The 21,960-nt window shown below is 46.6% G+C and overlaps 1 protein-coding gene across 5 annotated transcripts in view; it reads right to left on the bottom strand.

Annotated features, from left to right (window-relative positions):
* The window catches only part of LOC118510688, a 49,069-nt gene that overhangs the window by 13,357 nt on the left and 13,752 nt on the right, over positions 1–21,960 (bottom strand). For 2 of the 5 annotated variants that reach the window (XM_036052857.1, XM_036052856.1), the window contains exon 2: positions 9,881–9,958. The exons of 1 other annotated variant lie outside the window; for it this stretch is intronic. The gene's annotated coding sequence lies outside the window, so the exon portion shown is untranslated. The remainder of the gene's footprint in view (positions 1–9,880; positions 9,959–21,960) is intronic. 2 more of the 5 variants (XM_036052859.1, XM_036052860.1) reach the window with 1 other exon arrangement.

Raw genomic sequence — 21,960 nt, 5'->3', positions numbered from 1 at the left:
GGGGACTGGGTAGAAGTCTGGAGCCTAACTTGGAGCATCATATACGAGGTGAAAAATGCACTAGTTTTACCTGAAGATTATCCACTTTGTCTTGAGCAGTGTCCAGAAATTCCTCGAATATTTCTTGTTTATCCAGGATTCGCTGTATAGTTTTGTATTTTAATTTCTTGCTAGTGCGTACATCCGTTTGATGGTCTTGATTTGTTGCAGGACTTCATTATGTCCCTCAAGATCTAGGGCTGGTAAATGCATCAACACATGCATAGAAACTCAACATGGACTGTCAGTGGAGATGGTCTAAAAATGCTTGACAGTCTGGCATCATTCTTAAGGCAGAACCACCGCCAACGAGGCTTTTTCTCCTTGCACCTTGAGAATTTCTGTCTGTAAAATGTTATCGGAAAATCAAAACTTGAAAAGTAGATCTGATTGCAATACTATTCATCTTTAAACATCTTCTTGGCTTAACGACCTGATAGGTCATGCCAGCTATTAAATGGCTGACTAGACTTATTGATACCATCTTTTTGGATAGTCAGCCCACACTAGGGGGGAACAGTCCAGATGGGATTCGATCTCCTTCTCCTAACGATCTGAGATATATTGAAATTAAAAGTTGATGATTTCAAATTCGTTACACTTTTATCTTCGTCTTAGTTATTTCAATTGATGGATCATATGTCTGGATAATGCTCAACATTCTTCCAGCCCTGCATCGTCTTTAGTTCTACAGCAATGCCACTTCTCAATTTTAAATGTCTAACACGATTGATCGAAAGACTCGGCAGAGAAAGTACCAAAGCCGCTTTACAGAATTCCCCTAACTGTATGCTTAATTCCATTAACTGATTGCAAAGATACTCGAAGGGCTTGCAATGTTTAATGAACTGTTTGAAACATTTCTTCAGGTGATTTCCATCTGCTAGAGATATTTGGGCAGGATTCCTTCTGGTTAAATATTATCTCTCTTAACGCCATGCTTATAATTAATGTTACTTAAGATCACTTCATGATCCCTTCTCCACATCATATAGAGATCTCTTCCAGTAGCTTCCAAGCCATCCATTCCTTACTTGCCTCATTAGACCAGCGACTTATTGTTACAAAACCTCGGGCATGAGGAAACTTTCCCAACACACACTAAAAAAAAACTCCTTAGCTCCACTCCAAACTGCACCAGCCCCATGATTGGGATGTCGCGTTCAATTATTGCCCTTGTTAAGATGAACATGTCGCTGCTCCCATTCCAAAACAAGGGTTCCCAGCATCGCCACAAACCACAAAAGCCACCCAAACCAACGGTGGCCCCGCACATCGCCCCGCACGTTAGATAACTCGCAGACGCGCTCGCGATAAACATCACGAACCGCGCACGGGAAAGCCCAAATATGCACAAATGCAACAATCGCATCGCAATCGACCGAACCGGGTACCGCTGGCCATGTACAAAGTGGTCCATCAAGACCATTATCTACGTTGGTGCGCGACGACGACGGCGGCGGTTTCGGATTGCATCTATCTGGCATGCAGCTGCGAAACCAAATCGTCCGGGGGTTTGATATTTTTGCCATTGCAAAATCGGTCACCCTATTCATAAAACTGTCTCCGAGAGTGCGATTGCACTCGTTTGCCATTATTTGTGCACCCGGGTTGCAGGTGCACACCGGCGTCGGTTGCAGGTGCACACCAGCCAGACCAAGATGGAGCTTTCGGGTCGAGACGACGAAGGCAACAACAAAAAGCTACCGAACAATTTTACGAACAAATTCGTAAAAAGCTTCTGGTTAACAACTGTCCCGATCGGGGGGCGGATTTTTTTTTTTTTTGCTCCAACTCCAATGCGATGATGCAATTGTTTTGCCTTAAAGCTAGCTAAACCTAACACGCTTCTTTGCCTACGTTGTACGGTGAGCTAGGGCCTGCTGGGGCCACTCACCACCATCATCATTCCATCATTGCGGTTCGGTGTCGGTGTATGTGCGGGAGCCTTTTTAATAGCTTTATTTTCACCCTTTCTTCCCGCAACAGGCCTGGAGCGATGACGACGACGAGCGCTAGCTCCAGCACGAAAACAATGTCCACCCGGACGCGTCCAACGCATCCTACCACGGCCGCGAATGCATTTTTTACAGGTTTCTCCTTGTACGGCTAGGGAAGGGGGACCCAACACCACCCAACAGCGGTTGGGCTTTCTCTTCCAGCAGTCACTCTCCCGGTCACTCTTTTATGGTTTCTCTCTAATGTTCGCGGATTGTCTCTAGGAAGCAAAACCCGACGCCTGGGACGGGAATTGCATTTTTCCAGTGCAGTTTTCGCTCGCTTATCCCGGACATGCACGCACATATTATTCCGCCACCTCCGGGACGCCCCCCCCCCTTCGCTTGGCTTGACAGCAATATCAGCCCCCCACCTCTTTTGCACCCCTAACCGACTCCTTCACCGCCTTTCTTACTCCATCCAGCACGATAAGATCTAGATATGTATTATGTTCCCGTTTGTTTCGTCCGACCATCATCTTGGACCCAAGCGTGGCCCAAGCGATATAGAAATGCGTGTCTTCCCTTCTCCCTCCCATTTTCCCCTTTCCGCACACCAAACCGGGGCACCATTTGCAGTGCGATAAACAACGCAGCCGGACACCGCGAACCGACGGCCACGAAGAAGCGTTTGTTGCGCATCGCTCTACGCCGCTTCTGATCTGCGCGATCTGCTGAACGATCGTACAAAACAATAATCATCATAACGACAACCTCACCACCCACCCTCTCTCACCCAGCTGCTGATAATAATAATAACAATAATAATAATCCCACCTTCGCGAGAGAACGAACGAACCTTCGAATGGAGCCTGCATCGAAGCTAGGAAGAAAATTATGGAAAATCGTTACCGACAGACAGAGTTCCCCCGTAAACCTCTCAGCCAACAGGGGGTTTCTCTTCTAGCGCAGCATTGGAATCCCGCACGAGCCCTTGCATTTGGCGGAGTTTGGCCAATGGGGCTTTGGTGCTGGCGTTCGTTTCGGCTGCACGCTATCGGGCAGCGGTGTTTTCAACTCCTTTTTCAGGTCACCGAACACCTGAAAAACCGTGAAGACCTGTCCCATCGGTTTGGTGGGCACCATAACAGGTACGTACAGCGTCGAGCAGCCAAAGCAGCCTTTTTCACTTGCGCTGTGCAGCTTACCAAAGTCGGTCCCAAAGTCCAAAGTGTCGGTGCAAGTTTCGCGACTACGTTCCCCGGCCAGCCGCACAGAAAACTTTCTCTTTCCATTGGGGCGAATAATTTTCGTTGTTTAGGATTTTACTATTCATATGTAATTATGGTTTTAATTGAGACCACGATCCGGGGGGTGGGGGGGCGTGCGATGGGTTGAAAACAACCCCCCTGAGCGTTGTCTTGACACGGCCATTTTGCGAAACGCATCGTATCGACCCACTGGCAGGCAGATATGCAGTTCGTGACGATACATTCGTGGTGCATAAACAAATTAACCAACAGACACCGGGACACAGCTGGACGGAAAGCTAGGACGCTGGGCCACGATCGAGCGACCGAGCGTGAGGTGAGTGACGGAAACGGTATTGATTACGCGACATGTTTGTGGTCCGGTATGTGCGGAAGCCCTGCCTCGACCGTTTGTTGTCTTTCATTACTCCGCGCGAGCGTGGTTGTTGCTAGCCCCGGAGGGCTGCCGGTCTGCTGCGGCCATTTGTCTTCGGTACGCGCAATTGTCGCGGTAGATGGAGACGAAGACAACGTCTCCACAACAACAACAACAGCATCTGCGAGCTAGGAACCTGAGGTGAGGTGATAGATATCGTTTCCGGCTTCAGATCTACGCAACAACCGCTCATTATCCTGCCAGCTCGATAGGAAAACGAGCGGCCCGATGACGAAGGTGCGCTTGTAACGAGCAAATGATGCACACGCACTACACCTCATCAATACCTTAGCTTTCTTTGTTTGTAGCTTTGCTTGATGAGGCAAATAATTTTATCTAGTTTTTTCATTCAAATATTACAGAGCTTCTCTGGGAATTTAAGAGAGCACTTAGCTTTATCACTTTCTTATTGGTAGTTGTTTCGTATAAGGCCCTCTAGTTCAAACAATCAGTGTCAAATCCCACCCAGCAAGCCCTCTACACGTACGCAAGCCCGACTATCCAGCTAAACCAAGCAAGATAATCTGAGAAATTAGACTCTGATCTTGAAACACATTTCTGGCTACGGTTCAGGATGTGGTGGAATATTTTGAGATAAAACTGGAATCTGTGGCAATAATTCGATTTTCTTTAATTTTAAATATATTGTGAATCTACGCTCTCAAGAAGCCAAATGTATTACCACTCAGTCGGGAGAAACCTCAACGATTAGTTACCACCTTGCGATGGATTCGTCTCAGACATGGACGATGACGAGTATTGAACAGCCTATCATGCCAATCGCCTTTCTGGCAGATACTCGGACTTGATTGACCCTTGACCTAAGTTTCAGAACTATAATATCGCACAGCTATAAAGCCATGATTTTCTGATCAATTGCTGTTGAATTAAATGAGAGCCATCAACCTTCCCGGAAGGATAGAATATGTTCCTTATTATATTGTTCCGTATTTCTCCCGTCTTTCTCGAGGAGTGAGCAGATGTTGTAAAACCCGTAGCAGTTGTAATTGGATGTTATACTGAGCCCAGCTATAGCCAATTTTATTGCACAAGGATAATACTCCAAGTACGATCACCTTTTCAATTGTAGTTCCTCGGTTATTTAAGTTATGGAACCTCCAGATCAATTGATAACTGCTATAATATTTTAAGTGGGCATCATCTCCAGCACACAAGGCCTTGGAATAAAAATTCTCTCTTGTCATAAGCTTGTCATTCAATAAAACTATGGCTTTCATGCTAGATCCTCGGGAATTACGGGTCTAATTACAAAAATTGATATTTTTTACAAACCACCGTCTATAAGAGCTAAGTATTTGAGTAGTTTTCAATAACGCAACCAGCTAAAATTATTCTCCCCCTTTTAAGACAACTAATTTCCCTTAATTAACCACATCTCCTTCGAGAGTTACTTAAGACAACCTTTAAGGGTTCACACACGAGCCATGTCCATTCACCGCATCCGGGGAAGATGCAACCATCGATGAAGTTCGACACGACGGTCCAAAACGCACCACTGAAACCACCACCGGCAGACAACGATCGGCATCAGTAGGTTGGATGGATGGAAGAAAAACAGGCGCACAGAAAGAAATACAGCATTCGCATGCGCACCGGAGGCCTCTGCTGCTGCGATATGCAAAATACTTTCGCAAACGACCGATCCCCGACTCCCAGCCCCGGTGCACCGCGGGTGACTGCAACGGCACGCAGATTTTGCAGCCGCATCGAACAACAAAAGAATTTTATTCTCCTTCCCGTCCGTCCGTCCGTTTGCGCTCGGAGTCACACTCGCGCTGCCGAGCGTTAAAGCGATACGGTGCCATAAAACAAAAATAAATGATAGCGAATGGGTAACGGGCTTCGGTCGGTCTTGTCCGTCGTCCCTTTCCGAGTGGTCCGACAGAATTAGCTGGTTTGAAACGGTGTCCGTCAGGTGACCACTGCTGCTGCTGCTGCTGCTGCCACCGGTGAGGTGTCCCGGGAAATAGAGAGATGAGACCTAAGACAGTAAATTCAACCGAACGCATTGCACTGGAAATGGTTGGGTTTTGCGCACACACAGTGACAGTGCAGAGCTGTCCGAGCTGGGCAGGTCCCATTGCACGGCTCCAGAGATCCAGTTCCAGTGTCCTGGCCCGCCTCGAGCCCGAACAGTTTAAGCAAAATTGAGTGCGAAAAGATAAAACGCTCTGCACTCGGTTCGGTCGGTGCATCCAGCATCCATCCGCAAGGCGCGCAAGTGTTGCAGGTGATCACTTCAACGCACCCCTCCCGGGCTTCCCGTCCCAGGAGGCTCCAGTCCGTGGGCCACTGCACAGAGCTCCGGTGTGCATTTGTGCCTTTTATAAATAGATAATCATTTCGCTGTAAACGGGATTATTTCATGACATGACGATGGATTAGATCCTACTCGATAAAGCATGTTGTTGGCGTGTTGTTGTTCGAGGTCCGGGTTGTCTTCCCGCACCACCCCCGTCACCACCACACATTCCACAGGCAGAAAGGGCTGACACTCTTCACGCAATGTTTGCTGCCGTTGCATACCCGAAGGCCCCCTTATGCAGATACGCAACCCTCTCAACGCGCTGGTGTGGACGCTAATGGACGACGCGGGTCCGATGCACGGACCCATCCGCTCCGCCCAAGCTTACGCGGTGCCAGCTAATGAGAACGAACATTTGGAAATACGTGCATCGTTCGTTCACCAGCGCACTGGTTGCGAACTGGTTGCGGAAATGCAAAGCACGGCTCCGCGTGTGCTTATGCCGTTATCGTTGGTTTGATCCAGTGGAGCGGGCAGAGCGAAAAAAAAAGGTCGAGTGAAGCAGGAAGAAAATCCGATTTCTTTTCTAAGTCATCGATCACTCAGAATTCTCCATCAGGGGCGATAGGGGCTTAAGTGGTACAATGTTTGCTCGAATGATTTTATTCATTGAATTGAATTTTGCAACAATGAAGCATGTTTCACGGTGTGCATTTGAAACAGGCTATGCTCAAAGTGAGTAGAGGACAGAGTTTTCTGAGCAGAGGTGAGTAGTTGTATGGGTTTTGGAGCCTAAAGGTAGGCAATCATCATTTCATATGCATTATTTTTTATTTTGGATTTTATTAAATTTTTGAATTTAAATTTTCATTCAAATTTAGAACAAAGATTTTGAAAATAAATTTGATACCCGAGAGATACCTGCAAGAGCAGAGTTTCGACCTGACTACCTACTGAGTGCTAAAGACGATCGCTTACCAACTTACGTGCCAGATAAACCATAGGTAGATAAATCCCCAATATGTGCATCGCACGCTCTAGGATTTGGAATTCTAATCACTCCACCCATCCATTCCGTATAAGGGAGCTACGAAACACCCAACCGCACTTAGACCGGACAGCATTCAATACTGTCAATGTTAAGCTTCCATCGCATCTACCCATCTCGTTTGCAGGCGGATAATTTCACCTCCCTGTGCTAGTGCAGTTAAAAACAAAGCATCCGCCCGCCCGATCGTGATGTGAAAAATCATTCATCTGTCCACGGCAGTTTCCCAGCTACCGCAACACAAACCCCCCCACCCGGCGTGACAGTGAACCGTGCATTGGCGAAATTTTCTTTCAACTGTCAACCATCGTAACCGCCGCCGCCCCTCGGTTAATTTATTTCACGGAAATAGGAAACGACAATGCATCGCGAAGCGTCTTACGGTACGGGGGCCGGTGCTCATCCATAGCCGTGCCCGTCATCCTCTTATCGGGGAGTTGGGTTAATAATTGAGTCAAGTCACCGTTTCGGACGAGCGATTCTTCGTGCGCTGCCGTGCGATTAAACCTGCGCTCATCTACACCACCCGATCATGATGAGTCGATCGGTCGGCTCTCGAGTCCAGATCGTTGCCGGTAGTCGGATTTGCATACCCGCAATTCTCCCGGGCCAAGAATCCATAATCGCCAACAGGAACAAAGAATGGGCGATGGACCCCACTCTTTCGCTGAACCGAACGGCGGTTGCTTCCCGGGAAGGCCTTTCCCAGACCAGTGCTGCCGGTAGCTCGATGCCGGGTCGGCATCGATCCTTTGAAGTTGATTTTCCGCCCGCTTACGGTCTGACAATTCCTTCGCTCACTGCTGACGGGAATGGATCTTTTTGAGGGGGAAAGATTTTTCCGCCCAGCACTACTAGCACAGTGTCACCGCTTTGTTTCCATACCGCCATTAATCGATCCGAATGGATCAGGCATCATCCCCCTGGGGAGGGGGGGGGGGAGAGAAGCCATGTGACGATCATGTGGGAAACCCTTTCCGGGATCGCCCAACCGACGATCCACCAACTACCTTCAACTGCTTCAATTAAATTCAATTCAATTATTGAATGATGAATGCAACGTATTGTGTGTTTTTATTATAATTTACCTCGTCGGTTTGTTGTCTTCTTCTTTCAACTGTTTTTCTTCCGCCTTTTTTTTTGAGTATAATTGGAAACATGATGTATCAATGTTTTACGGCCATACATATGTCCATTAGGGTGAAGCGCAACAACAACAAAAAAGCGCGCGCACAAGATTTTAACCACCACCCCACCACGATTCCCACCCCATTTGGCGGCTTTCGTGGCCTTTGAGCCCGTTTTCCTCGCTGCAGGCTCGAACAATCAAGTGCAATCGTGCACACATCGAGGGACCCGGACCCGACAGGAAGCATTCCGTCTTCGTACAGCGGCCGGTTCGATCGATCGATCGAGCAGCCCTCACCGATACCGGATAGTCCCCGGAGTTGTATGCTGCACCGAACGCTTAAATTATTGTTATCATTTGTTTTGTAACTCTGCTCGGGGCAGGAAAATGGGGGTTCAGGGAGTTCAGTAGTGTGCGTTCACCGGTGCAACGATCCACTTCATCACACCTTCGTCGGGATTGTTGCAGCGTGATTGTTTACAATTTCAATTGCCGATACAGAAACCCGCACTCACACACATACACTCGGCTCACGAAATCTGTCCCCGTGTCGCTAGTTAAACAATCGAACGAACACCCTCTCATGTTCTCCGTTCCTCCTCCCCCCCCCCTCCCCACAAGGGGCGGCATTTTTTCCTCTGATTTTCCACAATATTTATGTTGTACGACGGTGTGACGTCACGCGCGCTCTCGAAACCGCCGCCAAACGGCTTGCGTTGAACGATTTAGGAGCGGTCGCGGCCAGCACCAGTCCAGAAGGGACGACATCAACGCGGAGCGAAAGACATTGTTTATTGTGTACCTTTCTGCCGCTTTTCCCAGCCTCTCGCTCTCTGGCGCGCGCAAAGTGCCCATGACTCCTCCCAGCAATTGACAATCGCGGATAAAGTCCCCATGCTGGGACTCCCGTTTTTCGCCGATCGGACCGCGCGATCGGACGGCGGCATCCTTTGTGGTTGCTCTCGTTTAGCAGGTCCGCCCGTGCCACCCTCAATTCCCGGTTCCCATGCCCACGGTGCGGTCTCCAGGGGGTTTGGCCCGGTATAGAATTGATGGCACCATACAAATGGTGACATTCGACGGAAGAATGGAATTGATAGGATTAATTTTTAAACACTTATAATTGCGCACCGCCTTCACGTTTATCAATTCAATGTCCAGGCCGGAGGGAAGGGATCGGGGATAGGGTAGAACGCTTAAGCGGGCTTGCACTACAACCCGATTTGCATTCGGGATTGATGTGCACGAGGGTTAAGAGTTATGGGCGCCCGTCAGAAGTCGCTCTTTTTCACCGGCCAACTATTAACTAGGGATTGATTTTCTCCAACTTCAAACAAGAAGAGCCAAACCGTTCAATATGGTTTAATTAAATAGAGGCTATAATGCTTCACTACAAATCGCTTGAACTGCTTGGTGCTTAGTGTGCGAAACAAATGGCACATTCTTTCGCTGCCTTTCTACTCATCGCGATGAAAAAGCGTGCCATTTAACTGGGCGAGAATGCACTCAATTGAAAGCTGGACGTTCGGGCGGAGTATCGTTTTGCCTCGCAGCACTATACTAATGTACACGCCGTCTGCCACCAGGCGTTTTGTGCCATTTATCCGAATGCAAAAATATTGTACACACTCAAACACACACACCCGTAAGGTAAGGTCTGACAGAGCGTACAATCATTCACTCCACAATTCCATTTGCACGCGAGAATAGATCAATCTAAGTCATCTAACATCCATCTCGCGTACGGTCTGCCCCTGCCGTACCTCACCACTTACCCGATACTGTATGCAGTTCTTGCAACCGTTCCTACCCGAAGTGATGTTGGCCCGATCCTTCAGCTACGATGATGGGTGCTGTGAATGATAGACGTAGAAAAATGGACATGCTTTAGAACGGGAGGATCCAGCTTCAGCATCAGTAACAACGGAACGGAAATGATTAAGATAATTCTTAAAACAAACAGCATCGTTTCGTCCTCCGGTTTCATTCTGCCCCGTCTCTGTTCCCCCCCTCCCTTCTTTCTTCCCCACCGAGTCTCGCGATGCAAAGCGTGGAGCCTTCCGCAGCAACAATTATGAGGTCATAAAAGATTACCAACCAGTCAGGACAGGGTTGGCTCATTAATCAAAGTGCCAAGGCACACTAGGCACTAGCTGTCTGCCACAGTCGGGATCACTACACTAGAGAAGTACCGAGTCGTGTAATGTTTTTGTGAGAAAAGGGGCTTTATACAATTTAAGTGCAAAATATTATAACGATGCAAGTCTCGGGTGCGCGAGCTAAATGAAAATAGCCCAACCATATAAAACAAAGCATTGAGCGGGCAAGGACTAGGATATGCAACCAGGAAACCAGCAACACCAGCTTCGCTTTGTCTGGGAATTAGAAAAGATGCTCCCTAGTGGTTCACGCACGCCATTCTACGTGCGCCAGGGATTTTTCTACCGAGTTTTGCATCACTCTGCGGGGCCAATGCAATTCTTTTGCCATCGGGCATTCGCCTGAGGGATACGGTACGGGTGTCTCTTCCCCCTCTGCTCCTCCCCTCTAACCTCCTCACGGGAGTTGTGAGATGATGTTGTAAGCGCTAGAGATGAGCCCGATGGTCCGTGCGCTGCCGCGGTGAAAGTACGCTACCAGTACCCCTAACGATCGAAAGGAACCCCCATACAAAATAAACGACTTTTCGATGCATTTCCTTCGCCATCTTTGTTTTTTCGCTTGCTTTTTATTTGTAGCTGCATCAGCAGCAGCAGCAGCAGCAACGTTTATCGCTTTCATGTTGGAACGTTTGCACGCTATAATGTGCCCGGTGGGCAATGGTACGATGGGAGGACAGGGTATACACTTGGTGTAATTTTGCTGTTTGGTTTTTTTTTTTTTAGATATATTGTTTATGCCCCGAGGGCTTAAGAAAAGGTTTCTGTCCAGTCCAGATATAATGTGGGTTGGCAAAAGCAAAACAAACACACAAACGCTGGTTGTTGGTTTTTGATGCAACAAGCAAATGTCGCGTGTGTCATTTATATAAATTTTGCGTTGTGACAGTTGTCTATTTCCCAAGACGGTAAGCTGCGTGACATAAGTGAGGTATTGAGAGGGAAAATTTCATACTTCATACATCGCCTCATGAAAAAATACTAAAAAAAATTAAATCATTTGACACTTATTCGAGAGGAATCTGTAGATAAAAATCCATCTGAAATCTCCTCATACATCAATAAGCTGTGTACTGAGTCGAAGCTCCAGAAGATATACAATGGGTCTTTTAAAGCACCATTTACTTGTTCAGAGCTCGTTAAGATTATTGAAAAAATGTCTGAGCATCATGTACTCTAATAAAATATCTTTTTTATATTAAGACAACAGAAGTGTGAATAATCCAGATATGGCGTTATAATAGTAACATATGATAATCCATAAAGCCATATGATTTGGTCGTACAGATACGGTCGATGCTCAACGACCAAGAGTAGTTATATTATCATAAAATATACGAAAAATCTACAGATAATTTTGATTGATCATAAAGTAAAGCTCAAGCTGCAAAACAGCTGAAACACTCTTCTGTGTTCGAAGAAACGTTTATATTGAAGTAACGTTAACATCATATTAGTCGTGAATATTGGTACTCGACAATGCTGATTCTTTGGAGAAGCCGTATGAAGCTGTTTAGCTGCTGTTAAAGCAGACAATGGATGTCCAATCGACTGCTCAATTACTTTACCATCAATAGTGATAGACGATTGGCTAAGGAGTGAAGGACAAAAATTTTAGGTACATTCATAATGAAATAAATTTAGAGTCTATAACGACAAAGCCATAGTATACGTGATATTTAAAGAACAAGCAATAATTTTCATAACCTGGCTAATTTAAAGGGGGAAACTTTGCTGGAGCGTTTGAGGTGCAAAATCACCGAAAGAGTCCATATTTGAAAGAGACGAGAGTGCCGATTCACATGCACCGCGTCACACAATAAAAAAGACGATGGCAAAATTGAGCATGCATTGGGTTTCGAATTGTTTCTTCATCCAGCCAATTCTTCAAATTTAATCACCAGACATTACCACATATCCTGGTTAGAAAGACAATAAGTATTAATTATTACTTAGTAAGCGTCTGACCAGCAATTTAAAAATGGTTTGAGATTGAAGACAAATCGATATTAAAATGGAGGTATTGCATACACTTGATGATGGAATTGAATATTGTAAAAAAATTGTATTGTAAATAAAATTGTTGTTGCTATCCAAAGTATCCTGGAGTTCAAATCGATCCTCTCGACCATTGTAGAGATGGGGATTATTTATCTCATCAAATGTTATTGCATACTTTCAGGCTCACTAGGCTATAAGGCTTTCAGGTTATAAAAAGAAAAATTCGAATTGTTGTTCGATTACTAAACTAGACTAACAAACTATTAACTATCAGTTATCTATACTTTAGTATGCGATGCATTGCATTTTTTTCTACGCTTTAGTGTATAAAATATACCATACTAACCCTAGTCTAGGAAAACAATCTACCGCTAAGACATTTCTTGAGGCAAAACGGTCTCCACTTAAATCCCATTTAAGCATTAAAAATGCACCACCGAACCAGCGTTCGCTCGCTCGCTACAAAAGGAACCGTTTTAATAATTCAATCTGCCCTACATAACAGCAACGCAGCCGCGCAACAAACATACCCTTCCTGGCAAATACTTCCATTGTTGGCTGTTTTAACAACGACAACAACAAGCCCGACGCACCGCCGCACCAAACCCATTATGTCGAACAAAACAACAACCACCGATGGATTGGAATTTTCCATCCCCCTTGCCACTATCCCTTGCACCCCCCTTTGCTCCTTGCTTTCGGTGAGAAAAAGGGAAAACGTTTTCCTCTTTCACCCTTCTCCGCTATGGGGAGGAAAATGCGACCGCGATGCAACCGCGAACCGAAACGCATCCAATTGTGTCGCCGGACGGACCCGGACGATCGTCGAAGTGAATGGCCGTACGTGTGCAAACTGGTTTCTTGGACCGCGGAACCTTAGTGTGTGTGTGTGTGTGTGTGTGGTTTGCCAAGCAATTATTCACACCGATTCCGACTGGACCTGAACACCGCTCGATCGGTCGATTGTTTGCCTCATCGACACAACGCCATCACAGCGACTAATTTTAAATGCTGTCGGGCGATGGTGGAAAAGCTTTTTTTCCTTTTCACGAAATGCAATAACACTCTAAACTCGCTCTTCGATTATAATAAAAGCTTCCATCGCATTATCCACCGAAGAAGATGAACGGAGTACCAGTCACCCGGGTACTCCTCACTCCGGCCGTTGATTAAACGCAACGCAGCGGCGCTAATAAAACGGGGGCCCCGTTAGCTTTGGCCGTGCACCTTGCACCACTAGAGCACAGGTTACGTTATCTATTTCGCATTTTCCAAACGGACCGGCAAACGCACACACACACGCACGGTCCGATCGTTTGAGCGAACGATAAATTTAATTACTCCCAGCGTAAGTAAATTTCATTTGCACCGACCCCGATCCCGGCTGTTTCTGCGAAAGGTTGTTTAATTAAAACCGCGAGCTGCCTGCCTCGACGACACTGGGGCGGAAAAATGTTTGTCGACCGGAATCGGGCGTCCGGGCGTCCGTGCCATTCGAACGGACGACAATAATAATGAAAAACGGCTCCGCAAGCTTAAAACTGCAGCGGCTCGTTCCGTTCGTTGTGGAAAAAGGTTAGTGCATTTGTTTTATTTTACCGTAGCGGGATTCACTCCCTGGCGTCTAATTTACGTGTGCGGTGCTCACACACACACCCCCCTAAAGGGGTGGAGGAAGTTCAGAGGAGGGAAGGGAAAACAAGTTTTTCATTAATGCGCTGCAGGTTCTGGAAAATGTTCGCATCGCTCGTTTAAATACGCATTATAAAGCCGAAGCATAGTTCCGCCGCGTGTTAAGTGCGAGGCCCTGCTGCTGCAGCTACTACCTGTCCGACTGGCGACTGGCAGTCACGAAATCTGTTTTCAAACGCTTCAAAGTCCGGCTAAAGAGAACAGGCAACAAGAAAGGGGGGGAAACAAAACCGGAGCATCACCACCAACATCCAGGGGCTGGGATTTAGTTTCCCAACCGCATTGGCGAGTTCGAAACGCAACGCGTTTTCTAATCCCTTTTGCCCGGTCCGGCGATTGAATGGTCACTTAACTGTTTGTGAACCATTATTTCCAACCCATTGCCGGGCAAAAGTCGTCCCGGGGTTTTTGTCGACCAGCTTCAAGTGCAAGAACTAGGCAAAAATCAACACAGATAAAAACCAATTTAGCATCCTCCAACAGAGCAAGAGGGTTGTGACCTGGTGGGTTGCGAAGAGTTTGCCGGAACATCCTACCAACCTCACCCGAAGAAAACCGACGTGCTCCGAGTGGAATAATAAAGAAACTAAAATAATTAAAATATTTTTCCCTCTCTTTCTCTCTCTCTCTTTGGTGTTCGTTTTGCACCATTCCTAGCGCAACCATCCGCGTGCACTGATAACTGCAATGCTGCTAGGAAGCAGGTGAACTGCAACTGCGGTGAGAGAATAGAGCAGAGCAAGAAGGCCGAGAATGAGCTGTGTTGCTCAAGTCACCGGGAAACAAAACCGGGTTTTGCTGCCCAGTTTCGACACACGACATACGTACAATTATAAATGATCGCTGCACTGGAACATCTTTCTTTTCCCTTGTGCTCCCACCCTCCAGGAGTTCGCCTCATTTACACTACTACAGATCAAAATCCACTCAGGGAGCTCAGGGTTGCTGTGGAGTGGTTGCGAGAGATTATCGCAAATCCTGTACGCCCAAAGATTTATTTCACATGAACGATTTTATCTTATAAGTGGTACGTTTTATCTGTATCTGCGCGTACCCGCGTGTAGCCCTCGGTTTTGTTTTGCAGCATCAGTCCCTTGCTTGAGTCGTCTATTTGCCCTAACAAACGCATACCGCAGCATAATTGCAGGGTTTCTTATATGTAAACGGAATTTTTTAATCCTCGAAAGGATTCCTTTCAGTAAGCTCGTTTCCATGGTAATTAATTTAACTTTCATCACGTTTTATATCAACAATTCCGTCAAACCAAGCCGATTGTTTAAATTTTCATAATTTTGAGCCTATGATGGCTTCAGCTAGATTTTGTATTTTTTTTTTATCAGCCGAAAAGATTTTGGCTCTCCTTACAAAACTACGTGTCAAATTCGATTTTTTGAAACGAATTTTTTTGAATTAAAATAGATCGTTAAATAATATTATAAAATAAATAAATATAATAAATAATATAATAAAATACTCTGACAGATAATCGTAAAAATCCTTCATAATTAAATCAATATGACAATACGGCGCAAGCCGTCGTGTTAAAAATGTAGATAAATAATTAAACCAATATTTACAAACGCATCGGCAACATCTATACTTTTAATCGTATTTTTTTTATTTAATTTCGTCATTCATATTTAAATTACGATCATATTAAAGTATAGTTTTGTTGCGATAAATTAAAAAATGTTTAATAAATATTCTAATTTTGTTGCATCGAAGTCAAATTAATATCCTTTTTTTATTTTCTCAAGTATTTTGGGGGAAGAATTTCATCAGCACGTCAACAACAAAACGGATTTCTTAATTGCTATGACTATTTCGTTTTCACTAGATTTTGCAATTAATTATCCAAACTAAATCTGCGAAAAAAACGATCTTATTTCGCTGTTTTGCACTGTATCCATGGAAACGAAATATTTATTGGACGTTGAAGTAGCCTATTTGATAGTTGAAAAATGCAGTTAACATACTAAAACAAACCGAAAACCCCTGCAATACGGTACTACTTCTGCCACTACCATTTCTAATTAGTTTTTAACCAATTTGCTAGGAACACTTTCTCAAAACCATCTCTTTTTCTTCGTGACCTTCTTCAGACAACAGAAATCTTAGGCACTCCTGCAGCTACTTCCTAAGGTGCGTGTCCAGCGTTCGCGTTGCGTTTTCCGCACGCTAATTTTTACCGAGGTGCAAAATAGAAAACCCCGCGCGAACGCCAAACCGGCCAGACAAAGCCAACAACTCCCACGGGCATCCTGTCGGGAATGGAACGGGACCTGGCGCGTTTTGCAGGGAGCACAGGAAGGCGTAGGACGACGGCCGGTACCTAGCGCATCCAATCCACCGCTAGAGCCCCGACCGACCGTAATCGAGCGTACATTGTTACAACAAATGGTTGGAGAAACAATAAATTTAAAGCAACGGCACGAACTGCCGACCCGGCGAGCCAGGGAACGGGCCCAGCGGTTTGGTGCAAAACGAGAAAACAACTTTTCTTTCCGTTTTGACATTCGAGTCCGTATTCGGTCCCATAAGCATAATGCCGTTTTTTTCTTGCTGGAGGAGAGCGAGGGATGGGAGGATCGTCCCTTCTCTCCCTCCTTCTCCTCTCCTTCGGGATGATGTTTTTCCTTCCCATACAAGGGAAGATCTGGCATCTGGTGCATCTTGTCAGCTTTGTTGTTGCGTATCCAGCGTGCGTTTGCCAGGGGGGATTCTGCATTCTGTGCAGCGCACCTTCGCGCTGATCCACTTGTCATCGGGAGGCCGGGCTGTGTAAAATTGCTGGCGGGAAATAAATGAATGCAGGTTGAAGCCTCCGGGGGCCATTGCCGTTTTCTGCAATACGGTAGGCCGAGAGGCTCGCGTCGCTCACAATCCACAATTGTCCATTCAAATATCTCGCTAGTGCGTGCGTGCGTGCGTGTCCGCTGTCTTTTGTGTTTTGTGTTGTCAGGTTGCTGTTTGTTTGGTGGCTGGCTGCCCACCAAACCAGTCGGAACCAGCAGAAAACGGCATCAGTAATTTCGCCGATCCGGGGCTCAGCTAACGGTGATGGAATGTTTTTGCTAATCAAATCATTTCCATTAGCCATCAGCCGCGTAAGAATGGGACAGTTTTCCGACCGACGCTGGGAGGCGAATGAACACAAAATAATTGCCCTCGCTTCGCTTTCCCCACTGTTCACCCGAGTGTTCCGTTGCCTCCCGGTCCTCGGACTAGTACGAGCTCATTATTTACTTCTAGAGGGGAACTATTTTTAAAACGACGCCCGATCGGTTTGCTGATCAGTTGGATAGGTTGCAACGAAATTGTCAACCCTCAGCATCACGCTCCGTCCGTAAAATCTTTTAGCGCCTGATCCGTTGTCTCAAAGCTCGCTCGTGCTCCCATTCCAGTTCATTCGTCGAAGGGATTAATTTCAAACTCCAAATCCTCACCCTGCGCTTTGGACGCGCGCACCGCAATAGAAGTACGCGGGTTACGAGGGACGAGAGACCGGGTGGACCTGGTTGGTCAGACATTGGTGCAGGAGTAAAATGAAACCTGTACGGTGTCATCCGTTATCGCAAAAAGTGGAGAACAATATCTCTTCGCCGGTGCAGGAATAAATCACTTACCGGTGGAGGGATAGTCCCATCTCGCATGTGGATCGTAAAAATCGGCGAACCAAGGGGGGGGGGGGGGGGGGAAGGGAGGGACACGTTACAGGGAACGAATGTGGAATGAGAGCGTAATTCAAAAAGTATCAAGAATGTTGTGTAGAAACATAAAACAAAATGCAGAGCATCGCACGCTTGCTTTTTTTCTGCCTCTTTTGCTTTCCGTGGCCAAACGCTTTAAAACACGTTTCCCCAGGGTGGATGGGCATGGTTCGGAATGGGGGCCGGGAAGTTGAGAAAGGGCAGTGATGCTGACCGGGTACAACTAGGCGCACTCACGGAAAGCTGAAGGATTGCGCACCAATAAACCTTTGATGGGGCATGGTGCAGAAAGGGGAAGATTTACGCTGGAGATACATTTTAAAGTTGGAAGATTTGGAGTTGGAAGACGAAATTTTTAATACAAAAATGTTCATTTTGATAGTCTACATACTCTGTACTCTAGAATCTGTTCAGGAACATTCTGACCGTTGTCATAGTAATCAAGGCACCGATATACACCTAGAGGGCAGTTGGTCTAAAGTCTGCATAGTTATTAATACAATCAGACTTGACCAGTAACTCAGGCAACTGTTTTAGCCCACAAATGTCAAAAGTCAGCTTAACTAAAGTATCATGATTAGTAGCTTTGCTGGGAAACTGACAGCATTGGCAGCATCCTAATCTTACTGAAAGACTGGTTCATGTAAGCATTACCATTGGACACATACCAATTTTAAAAGGATCGTTCTCCACCTACCTTGATCCGGCAAGGGTTTAAGGTAATCAAATCAAAGCTCTTTATGCACAAGATGCTTGGTCTCATCCGCGTTTTCCACCCTTTCCACCCAACCCTCTTCTCTGTATTCGTGTATGTGTGTACGCGTTTGATTGTTCTGCAAAGCAGATAAGCTACTAGCGAGAAAGGTGACCCGGCGATCCGGTCCCTTGAGCGAACGGAACGATTACCCGGTCCGCCCGGTAAGCGAAAGTCCGCCCGAGACGCCATCACGCGGGAACAGGTTGGTCACTTGACCGGATCCGCAAACGACGTAAATCTTTGGCAGCAAATCTTTGTCGCGCCCCGGTTTGCTGTCGTCGTCCTGGTTCCGAATTCGGATTCGGAACTGGCGGCGTGATGTTGATAAGCGGTCGGTGCAAGTGCGGCAACTGTGCAGACACTCCGGACTGCACATTCCAGCGCGTTTGCAAGAGTGATGTTCCAGAGAGTCGGTGATGTTGCGATGCCGATCGGGACGGTTGTAGGATTTTGAACGCACGATTCCCCTTGATTGCTCATTACTAGACGAGCGACCAGGGGTTGAGGAGGACCGTAACAAAAGGTTCTAGGCTAGGCTGTGGGGCGCTCGCCCGGTGAGCAGTCCTCCGTGAATCCCGCCGATGCGGTCCTCATGCGATTGCGAATCGCTCCAACAAGAAGCCCCGGACGGACCGGCGACTGCGAGGCAAATAAGATCGAGCATTACATAAATAATGTAAACATACACATTAATCAATTAAAAACCGAAGCGTATGCGAGAACCCAAATGGCGCACTTGGGGATGATGGCATCCCCCCCCCCCTCCCTTACTACCCTACTTCTCCTCATCATCCCCCGCCCCCCCACACCAGAGATGGGGAGAGGAAATAAATTATTTCACCGTTCAAAACAGGCGAAAATTAAAAGCCCTCTGTGCGCGTGGTTCGTGCCATCAGGCGAGGACAAACTGGGCGACGAATGGGTCTTTCGCCTTTCGTGCGCCTTCGTTGGCAGTCAAATGATATCTCTCGGATCTTCTGCTCTACCCCACACCGTACGAGGACACACACACACACATATCTTCACATCGTGCTTTGTTGCCCATTCGCAGTCGATGTTTGGGAGGGAAAAAAGGGAGTCGATGGATCGAATGGTCTGCAGTCCAGCTGAAGTCATTATCCTACGCCTCATTGTGTCCCTGACCGGACAACGGGAGGGTTCCATGATATATTGTAACATGCACTCAGCTTAAGCGGATGCTTTAATCGACTGCGTTAAACATGATCCGCATTCGCAACTCCATTTCATTAAGGAAATCCCACAAAAACTGGATGAGCTCTGTGATAATTGCAATCCCAGATCGGCCTTTGTTTGAGCTCAGGATTATGTTTGAGCTAAAACTTCGCAAAAATCAAACAACAAATCGCTACTACCCCTAATGCTCAAGTGCTCCATTTCGAATTGATTTCCCTATTTGCTCCACTTGATCGTTTCCCCGTTCGAAACAATCGTGTCCGGGTGGGTATGTGTGCCAAATCATTACTTCAAGTGGCCTCGGTACATGCCATTACAACGCTTCACCATCGTGTCGAGTGAGTTTGCCAAAAAATCTCCCCCCCCCCCCCCACGAACAAACCCGAACCTTCCGAGCGGGATGTTGAAATATGCTAAATAAATATTACCACCCTCACGTGCATACATACAACCTGGAGCTATGTGTGTGTGTGTGTGTGCGGCATCCAATCCAACAGCCCGAACAGCATCAGCATCTCGCTTCTCTCTAAGCGATGTAATGCAACGGCCTTGCAAGGAAGAATGCATGTTTGCTCCACTGCATCCGTTCCCGTTGTGCTTGCTCGTTCGCGTGCTCTCTCTCTCGCTCTTTCTCTCTTTCTATCTCTCTTTCTCTTTCCCTGTTTGCTTTACTACTTCCCGTGCGCGCTGTTCCGTTCTGCTCCCGCTCTCGGATTCACTTTTCTACACCTGTTTTCCGAATAGCTTTGCGAGCATTGCTCTTGTATTTTCCTTTTTTTTTGCAACCGATTTTCTTTCTTTCTCTTCCAGATTGGTTGGAGTTGGTTTTCTTTGCTTTATGTGTTGTGTTTTATGTAGGGAGTGGGATGCTTTTCCATACTTTTATGTTTCTTTTGCAAGTTTAAGTTTTCTTTCATGATAATACAGCTGAATTGCTTTACTTATATAACATAGTAATAATTTAGCAAGAATATTTTAAATTTCCAACATATTAAAATAAGGGATTAACTCTGCTTCACCAATACTAAGTACAATGTTTTCCCCCTAGTTGATTGCATCCCACCATTGCAAGAAGCAAATATAAGTCCAAGCTTGCTCCATCCAGGACATCTTCCGACAGTATTCCTGCACATAGGTTCCATTCCTTCCGTCCCGAAAAGACTCCGACACCCAAAACCCACACAACGGTACGCTTATGTACAGCGAACCTTCAAAAGCGTTCCAGTCGTGCGAAGAACCCGAACACATTGAGTTCTTTCAAGCATAATGCACTTTCTCTGTGTGTGGGGGTTCTGCATCGGGTGCGAACGAACCCGTTGGATGCAATTGTCATCAGTCCTGCCGTCGTTTCCCGGTTTTCCACACTCCATCCTCCGTCTATGTATCACCACTGCCAACTCTCACCAAGCCCCTTCTTATTTGATGAGAGCTGGGAGAGAGAGAGAGATCGTGAGAGAGAATTATCCCTTTTCAGGGGAAACCCCTAGCTCACTTTCTCTCTCTCTCTCTCTCTCTCTCTCTCTCTCGTGAGCTTTTCCATTTTCCCCAACGAAGCCAGCTAGCCCACTGTTTGTCCTGCTCTTGTAGAAATGGTTTTCCATCGGCTCTCTCTCAGCACGCTCCCCAACCCGACCCCGATCGTATTGTGCCATTTTCATAATACAATCCCCATTGTAAACAACAAAACACGAGGGCCGCGAGGAAGCTGGAGGATCGTGTGATCTCTTTCTGAACCCAAAGCCGGACGAAACAGCACGATTTTCCCCCCGGTGAGGGGAAAATTCTTTGGCTGACAATTCTTTTCCATTCTTTTCTGCTCGCGAATCTGCTTTTCGGTTGATGTCTGGAGGGGAGTAGGGGGGGAGAAATGGAGATAAGGAGAGGGGGAGGAGGTCTACATTACCCCACCACACGTACTCCCTCGCACCGGAAACAGTCCACCCCCTATAATTCGCCATCCCATTCCCACTTTCACGATGTTTTACTCACTTACTAAGAAAACAGGCAGGCAGGCAGGCGGGAAGGAAAGGCAAATTTTCTGCCGCTGATGGAAAATATGATTTTGTTACATTTTCCAGCGATGGCTGAATAGTTCCAAGATCTATCGCAGGCAAGGACTTTTTTTCAATTGCAAATGTCGGAAGCAATGTCAGGGGGGGGGGGGGGGGGGAGGTGCCCTCATGTAGTGATTTGATGGCTTTCCCAGGAACACGAACAGGTTGCCTCGATACGGCTGATGAGCTGCTGTTTACATTCTAACATCACTGACGACAGAACATCCCCTGCAAACGTCAAACCTTTCATGTGGAACGGAACATTTTCATCATTTAATTTGCATTCCG

The sequence above is a fragment of the Anopheles stephensi genome, chromosome 3 (genome assembly GCF_013141755.1).
Source record: "Anopheles stephensi strain Indian chromosome 3, UCI_ANSTEP_V1.0, whole genome shotgun sequence".
In the NCBI taxonomy this organism is placed as follows: Eukaryota; Metazoa; Arthropoda; class Insecta; order Diptera; family Culicidae; genus Anopheles; species Anopheles stephensi.
Note: the sequence above shows the minus strand (reverse complement) of the source record. Positions and strands in the feature narration are given on the sequence as shown.